Raw genomic sequence first — 8,896 nt, 5'->3', positions numbered from 1 at the left:
GCTTGAAGCCCAGAATTGTGATGCCACCAGCTTTGGTTTTCTTTTTCAACCTTCCTTTGCCTATTTGGGGGGTCTTTTCTGGTTCCATACAAATTTTAGGATTTTTTTTTTGACCCTGTGAAAAAATATGTTGATGGTATTTTAATAGGGATTGCACTGAATGTATCAATTGCTTTGGGTAGCATAGACATTATAACAATATTTGTTCTGGTAGCATAGACATTGTAACAATATGTGTTTCTAATACATGAGTGTGGAATGATTTCCATTTCTTTGTGTCTTCATCAATTTATTTCATAAGTGTTCTATAGTTTTCAGAGGACAGATCCTTGACCCCTTTGATTAGTTTTATTCCTAGGTATCTTATGGTTTTTGATGCAGTGGTAAATGGGATTGACTCCTTAATTTATCTTTCTTCTTTGTTAGTGTATAGAAATGCAACTGATTTCTGTATATTCCATATCCTGCCACTTTGCTGAATTCCTATATGAGTTCTAGCAATTTTGGGTTGGAGTCTTTTGGGTTTTCCACATATGTATCAGGTCATCTGGGAAGAGTGAAAATTTGACTTCTTCTTTGATGATTTGGATGTGTTTTTTTTTTTTCTTTTTTGTTGTCTGATTGCTGAGGCTAGGACTTGTAGTACTGTGTTGAACAATGGTGGTTAGAGTGGACATCTCTGTTGTGTTCCTGACCTTCAGGGAAAAGCTCTCAATTTTCCCCCTTGAAAATATTTATTGTGGGCTTTTTGTATACAGTTTTTATGATATTATGTTCCCTCTATCCCTACACTGTGAAAAGTTTTAATCAAGAAAGGATGCTTCTTCTGCATCAGTTGAGAGGATCATATGGTTCTTGTCCCTTTTATTCATGTGTTGTATCACGTGGATTGAGTTGCTGATGTTGAACCATTCTTGCGGCCCAGGAATAAATCCCACTTGGTTGTGGTGAATAAGCCTTTGAGTTTACTGTTGGATCCTGTTGGCTAGAATCTTGGTGAGCATTTTGGCATCCATGTTCATCAGGGGTATTGGTCTATAGTTCTCCTTTTTGGTGTGGTCTTTGTCTGGTTTTGGGATCAAGATGATGCTGGTCTCATAGAACTAGTTTGGGGGTCTTCCTTCCATTTTTTATTTTTTGAAATAGCTTCAGGAGAATAAATATTAGTTCTTCTTTAAAATTTGGTAGAATTCTCCTGGGAAACCATCTGACCGTAGACTATTGTTTGTTGGGTGATTTTTTTTTTTTTAATTACTGCTTCAATTTTCTTGCTGGTTATGGATCTGTGCAGGTTTCCTATGTCTTCCTGTTTCAGTTTGGTGGTTTATATGTCTCTAGGAATGCATCCATTTTTTCCAGATTGCCTAATTTGTTGGCATATAGTTGTTCATAGTATGTTCTTATAATTGTTTGTATTTTTTTTTGATGTTGGTTGTATCTCTCCTCTTTTATCATGATGTTATTAATTTGGGTCCTTTTCTCTCTCTCTCTCTCCCTCTTTATAAGTCTAGTTTATCAATCCTATTAATTCATTCGAAGAACCAGCTCCTAGTTTAGTTGATCTGTTCTATTGTTCTTTTGGTTTCTGATTCATTGATTTATGCTCTAATCTTTATTAATTCTTGTCTTCTACTTTGTTTAGGTTTTATTTGCTATTCTTTCTGTTGCTCATTTAGGTGTAATATTAGGTTATATATTTGAGACTTTTCTTATTTCCTGAGAAAGGCTTGTATTGCTATATACTTCCCTCTTAGGATCACCTTTGCTGAATCCCAAAAGTTTTGAGCAGTTGTTTTCGTACTCTGCGAAAGATTAATTTACTGCATAGTTGTGGCTTTCTTTCTGGGTTTTCTGTTCTTTTCCACTGATCTGTGTGGGTTTTATTGTGCCAGTAATAAACTGTCTTGATCACTAGAACTTTGAAATAGAATTTGAAACCTGGAGTTGTGATGCCTCCAGCTTTACAGATTTTAATGTCAATTTCATTATGGCCATAAAAAATGAAACGAGGAATATCCTCTCTCTCTCTCTTTTTTATTGTCTTGAGTTTTGAGAAGATTAATGTTATATCATGTTAAAATTTTTGAAGAAACTTAAAAAGAAACTTTCATGGCCTTATACTTCATTACAGGAATATATTAAACTCTATCTTGATTTCTTTAATAAAATAGACTGTGCATATGCCAATTTTGGTATGTGGTGTATTTTAAGGAATTTTTCACTTTTTGGCTAAATTTCTTTAGAGTCTACTTTTATTTATTTTTTTTAATGTTTGTAGAATTGCTGTAATGTCTCTTTTTTCATTCTTCATATTCATGATTTGTTATTTTTTTTCTCCATTAGTCTTGCTGGAGGCTTATTGAGTATATTTGTCTTCTCAATTATCCAGTATTTACAAGTGTCTATTTTCTCTATTGTACACGTTTTTTCTTTTTCATTAATATCTGCTGTTGTTTTATTATTTCCATTCATCAATCTTGTTTGAATTTGATGTTCTAGTATTCAAAAGCTGTTTGAAATGGATTCTTCTTTTTAAAAAATATTTACTTATTTATTCTACAGAGCACATGCAAATGTGGGGAGAAGTCGAGGGAGGTAAAGAGAGAGAATCTCAAACAGATTTACTATTGAGTGTGGAGGCTAGTGTGAGCTCTACCCCACTACCCTGAAATCATGATGTGAGACAAAATCAAGAGTCTGACACTTAATGAATTGAGTTACCTGGTGTGCTGAAAATGGATTCTTGTATCAATTTCCAAGCTTTATTTCTTTCATTTGAATTTTAGTCCCTAATTTTTTTCCTAAGAACTGAGTTAGTTGTATATCTCAAGGATTTTTCCATGTAAAATTTCATTTATCATTCAATTAAAATATTTCTTAATGCTCATTGTCTTATCTACTTTAGCCATTGTGTTATTTAGAAGTCAATTCTTACATTCCAAACATCTTAGGGTTTCCTAGACATCGTTTTTGTTACAGATTTCTTGTTTATTCTACTTTGATCAATAAACATTTTTGAGGATTTCTTTATGTTCAAGACATTATTGGGATCCCTGGGTGGCGCAGCGGTTTGGCGCCTGCCTTTGGCCCAGGGCGCGATCCTGGAGACCTGGGATCGAATCCCACGTCGGGCTCCCGGTGCATGGAGCCTGCTTCTCCCTCTGCCTGTGTCTCTGCCTCTCTCTCTCTCTCTCTGCGTGACTATCATAAATAAATAAAAAATAAAATAAAAAATAAAAAAATAAAAAAAATAAAAAGACATTATTATGTTTGGTAGTTTGTGTGCATGTGACAAGAATGTGCATTCTGGCTTTTGTTGATCCTGATATTCTTTCTATATATGTATTTTGAGGTGTATATTGAAGTGAATCTTTTAATTGGGTTGTTCACATTTTCTAGTCATGTATACACTTTTTTTCTATTTTATTAATTTACCATGAAATGAATGAGTTTCTCTATTTCATAACTTCTGACTTTGGGTTATTAGATGCATATAGATTTAGAATGTCTGTCTGAAAGAGTGAGCTTTTATTATTTTGGCATTCACTTTTATATTTAAATATGTTTTTGTCTCCATGTGTCCTGTGTCTAATATTAGTACAGCTGAACTGGTATTCATTTGGTTACTATTTCATATCATACACTTTTGGATCAAATTCTACTTTTATGTATTCTTAAATTTATATACTCTGCCTCTTATGTGCAGTATAATGTTTTGAAATCCAATTTGATCGTTTAGTCCATTTACATATTATTGTAGAGATAACTGAATTTATTTTATTTTATGATTTTATTTTCAGATAATCTGTCCATCCAATATGGGGCTCAAACTTTTACAATCCTGAGATCAAGAGTCTCCTGCTCTACTGACTGAGCCAGTCAGGCACCCCAGAGATAATTGAATTTAAATCTGTTCTCTTTGCTCCATATTGATTTTTTCCCCCTTCCACTTTCAGGGTTAGTAATTTATTTTTAAAATTATACAACTTTACTTTTATAATTCTTTTATTAATAACATGCATTCTTGACTTATTCAAACTCAAAATAGGGGATCCCTGGGTGGCTCAGTGGTTTAGTGCCTGCCTTTGGCCCAGGGTATGATCCTGGAGTTCTGGGATTGAGTCCCACATCAGGCTCCTTGCATGGAGCCTGCTTCTCCCTCTGCCTATGTCTCTGCCTCTCTCTCTCTCTGTGTGTGTGTGTCTCTCATGAGTGAATAAATAAAATCTTTAAAAAAAAACCTCAAAATGAATTGAGGAGTTTATAACTTTGCTGACAAAGCAAGAATCTTAGAATGCTTAAGTCCATCTGTCTTCCTACAAAATTATATGCTTTGAAGGCATATATTCTAATTTTACATAAATTTTTAACCATAAAATTAACTTTTCCTTCAAATACAGTCAATATTTACTTGTATGTATTACATATTTACCTATATGTAATAGGTATATACTAATATACCATTTTATTTGTTCTACATTCCTTTTTTATTTTTTTCCACTTCCATTTAGCATGATTTTTCTCCTTGCCAGAAGAATTTGCTTTGTACCTTTAGGGAGACTTTTAGTAAGATTTAGCCAGTGATGGGTCCTTTCATTTTTTTTTTTTTTTTCTGAATAGCACTTTCATGTGACTATATTATTGAAGAACATTATCACTACTAGAGGTGGTGATAGGGGAGGTGGACTGGGGGTGGGGTGACTGTGTGGCGGTCACTAAGGTGGGCACTTGATGGGATGGATGAGCACTAGGTGTTATTCTGTATGTTGGCAAATTGAACACCAATAAAAAATAAATTTATTATTAAAAAACAAATCTAATTTGACATTTGTTTTCTTTTACCACTTTAAACTGTTTCATATTTTTCTGACTTCCATAACTTTTATTGGAAAGTAAGCCACAAATTTATTGTTCTTCTTTATAGGTAGTATGCAGTATGCTTGTTCTGTCTTTGGTTGCTTGCTTTCTTCTCTTTCTTTAGTTTTTAGTAGTTTGCCTAAGTTTTTCTTGGTGGTGTTGGGTTTGTTTGATTTGTATTTTTCCTTCTACAATTCTTGAGCTACTTGAAAACTCTAACTAGTTGTTTTTTTTCAGTTTTGGAAAATTTTTGGCTAATATTATTTCAACTATTGTTTTTACCCCATCCTTTCTTTTTCCTCCTTTTGAAACTCTTTTTACAGATATTTTAGACCTTCTCATTATAGCCCAGAAGTCTCTTATCTTCTTTTTCAGTTGGTCTTACCTTTCTAACTCTATTCTTAGTGTGGATATATTCTATTGAATTATCATCATTTAATTAATCCTTTCATCTGCTACATTTCATCTGTTTTTAAACCTAAATACTACATTCCCATCATTACTTTTGGTAATTTAATTCCTAATTTTTGCAATTAATATTTTTATATGACCTGGGTTCTCTGGTTTAATTTCCTATCTTATAATTTACTTCATTAACATAATAAGTATAATTATTTTAAAGCTGAAGTTTAAAACCCTAATGCTATTTATATTACTTGAAGTTTATTTCTGTGATGTCCCAACCACCCCTCTCTCCTGTGATATTTGATCAGGTGAGCCTAAAAAATGCTTTGTGTGATACTATGTTTCAGACATTGTTTGCAGAAATTTTAGTAAGCTCTGGATATTATTTGTATGTTACTTGTTGCATGTTTTTGAATACTATTTATCAATTTAAGTGAAATATTCTATTATTAGTTTTCTACTGATTTAAAAATTATGAAATGTGTTTGAGCTTGGGAAGATGGCAGAAAGGAGGACCTTAAGCTCACCCAGTCCCATGTTTATAACTTGAAATTACTCACATCCATGTAAACAAGCTGGAGAGCAATCTAAAGGCTGGCAGAACAAACTCTACAACTAAATGCAGAGAAAAAGTCACATCTGAGAGGTTAAGAAGGGCAGAAGAAGTGGTTGGGAGTTGCCCACAGGAAGAAGGAGCTGTGCCCAAGAAATGGGGAAAGAAACGGTCCCTTGCACCAGGGAGCTCACATGGGCAAGACAAACCACACAAAGTCTGGCTTTGAAACTCAGAAAGGCTGAATTCCATGTGGTTGTATAACCAGTGGGACTTGGAGCTTGAAGCTTTACAAGTCATCTAACTCAGCACTGATTAAGCCACAATTTGCACAATTCCTAGGGCAAATAGGAGAGAGATCTCTTTATACAGACTTCAGAGCATTTGGGAGACTTCCTCAGGAATAGAGGAGCTGACGGATGCCATTTTCCTCCTTTATCCCTCTGCATAAACACAGGGCTATCTGCAGAAAGCAGCACTTTACAGAAAATTACTATCTAACCTGTTAGCAGCGCACTCAAACCACACATTCTCCTGAGGACTCTTGCACTCAAAGCCTTCTAGTCTAGGCCCTGGACTCAGCACAGATTTTGCTTTCACTGCTGCCTTACCTCTGAGCCTTTCTATGCTCCAATACCCTAGAACCTGCCTACCTGGGTCTCACTAACTCCACGGAGAGCAAGCACAGCCCACAGCAAGCGGAGAGTAGATTCAGATGTCTGGCCTGAAATAAAAGGTAGACTCAGACACAGTAGCAGGATACTAACAACACACATAGACAACTGTTCTGAAGTGCCAGGTTCTGGTTAACGGGGACACTGCACTGCATGGTATTTGTACGACCTCTTCTTCATAAAGCTACTGCTTTCAAGAGCAGATATAGCTGACTTTTCTAACACAGAGAAACAGAGAGGTAGACAAAGTGATAAGACAAAGAAATGTGTTCCAAGTAAAAGAACAGCACAAAATCACAGCAAGAGATTAAGCAAAACAGAAATATGTAGTATGCCTGATAGAGAATTTAAAGTAATGATGATAAAGATACTCATTGGATTTCAGTAAAGGGTGGAGGACATCACTGAGACATTTATCAAAAAAATAAAAAATGACTCCCAAGAGGGCGGACCTACTGGGCTCCATCCTGAGCTCCATGGAGAAGCCACCCAGCCTCGGGGACCAGGAGTCTTCAGGGCAAGGCCCAAGAGCAGGCTGCGCACCTGAAGAAACTACAGGAGCAAGAGAAACAGCAGAAAGTGGAGTTTCATAAAGGGAAGGAGAAAGAAGTATCGGATTTCATGCAAGACAGAGCGCAGATCAAGAAAAAGTTTCAGCCAATGAACAAGATAGGAGCATCCTACACGATGTCGTGGAAGTGGCTGGCCTAACGTCCTTCTCTTTCCAGGAAGATGACAAGAGTCGCTTACATAATCTTCAAAAAGGAGTTTGCGCCGTCAGACGAGGAGCTGGACTCCTACCGCCGGGGCGAGGAATGGGACCCCCAGAAGGCTGAGGAAAAACTGAAGCCGAAGGAGCTGGCCCAGCGGCAAGAGGAGGAGGTGGCACAGCAGGGCCCGGTGGTGGTGAGCCCTGCTAGTAACTACAAAGACAAGAACACCACCTCATCCGCTGGGGGCAGCCAAGGACGCCGCCCACATGTTGCAGGCAACAAGACCTATGGCTAGCCCGTGGCCAACAAGAGGGACACGCGCTCCATTGAAGAGGCCATGAACGAGATCCGGGCCAAGAAGCGCCTGCGGCAGAGCGGGGAAGAGTTGTCACTCGCGTGCTAGGCACCGCGGCCCCGGGGGCAGGCGCGGGGCAGGGTGGAGGGCAGGGGGCAGGGGGACCGGCTGCTGCTGCTAGAACCTATCCTGGAGCCCCAGCTCCGCACTGACCCTGACAGCCGTGCCTCTGGCTTGGGGGGTGGGGGGGGGGAGGGTGTGCGACGTGTCACTGCAGGAGCTTGGACGAGTGTGCGGCATGCGTGTGCGCAAGTGTGTGAGAGTGTGTGAGTGTGCAGGTGGGTATTTAACGTGTATTATTCTTCTTTCTCCTTGGACTGTCTTCCCCGTGAAAGGGGGCTGGGATGACTTCACATTCAATAAACATTGTTGGTTGGACCTGAAAAAAAAAAAACCAATAAAAATAAAAAAATAATATAGATAAAGAACTCCATAAAAGTAAAAATACAATAAATGGAATAAATAGGTTATAGGAAGCTGAGAAACATAAAAGTGGCCTGGAGGATAGAATAATGGAAAACAAGATGAAGAGGGAAGAGAGAAATATTTCATAATAAGAATGGACTTGGAGAACTCAATGACTCCATCAAGCATAATAACATTTATATAGCAAGCCTCCCAGGAGGGCATGAGTAAAAAGGGGGCAGAAAATATATTTGAAGAAATAATAGCTGAAAACTTCCCAAATCTGGTGAGGAAACAAGAAATTCAGATTTAGGAGGTATAGATTCCCCCAACAAATTCAACCAATGGAGGTCAACACCAAGACACATAGTAATTAAAAAGGCAAAAAAAAAAAAAAAAGTCATAAAGAATTTTAAAGGTGCAAGGGAAAAGAAGACAGTTATGTACAAAGGAAACTACATAGGGCTATCAGCTTATTTTTCAGCAGAAATTTTGCAGGCCAGAAGAGGGTGGCATGATATATTCAAAGCACTGAAAAGGAAAAATCTGTAGCCTATCTATTCACCAATAAGGCTATCATTTAGAATAGAGAGATACAGAGTTTCCCAGACAAAAGTTGAAGGCATTATGACCACTAAACCAGGAAACACTGGAACTCTTTCAGTGGAAAGAAAACACCATACATAAGAATTAAAAAAAAAAAAAAAAGGAAACACAAAAACTAAAAAAATATATCTGTAAAAATCAGTCAAGAGGAGCACAATATGAAATAATTAAAATATGATACCAAATATCTGAAATGTGGAGGGGAGAGGGGTAAAGAATGGGTTCAAAATTAAGCAACTATCAGTTTAATATAGATTGTTATATGCAGAAGATGTTATATATAAACTGAATGGTAAGCAGAAATCCAAAAACAGTAATAGATATGCAA

At 37.0% G+C, this 8,896-nt stretch overlaps 1 pseudogene; it reads left to right on the top strand.

Annotated features, from left to right (window-relative positions):
- The first annotated feature begins 6,920 nt into the window (after positions 1-6,920).
- On the top strand, positions 6,921-7,605 carry LOC112675410 (sperm-associated antigen 7-like; annotated as a pseudogene).
- Positions 7,606-8,896: the final 1,291 nt, after the last annotated feature.

Source organism: Canis lupus, chromosome 30 (genome assembly GCF_003254725.2).
Source record: "Canis lupus dingo isolate Sandy chromosome 30, ASM325472v2, whole genome shotgun sequence".
Taxonomy (NCBI): Eukaryota; Metazoa; Chordata; class Mammalia; order Carnivora; family Canidae; genus Canis; species Canis lupus.
This window is presented reverse-complemented; position numbering and strand designations above follow the sequence as displayed.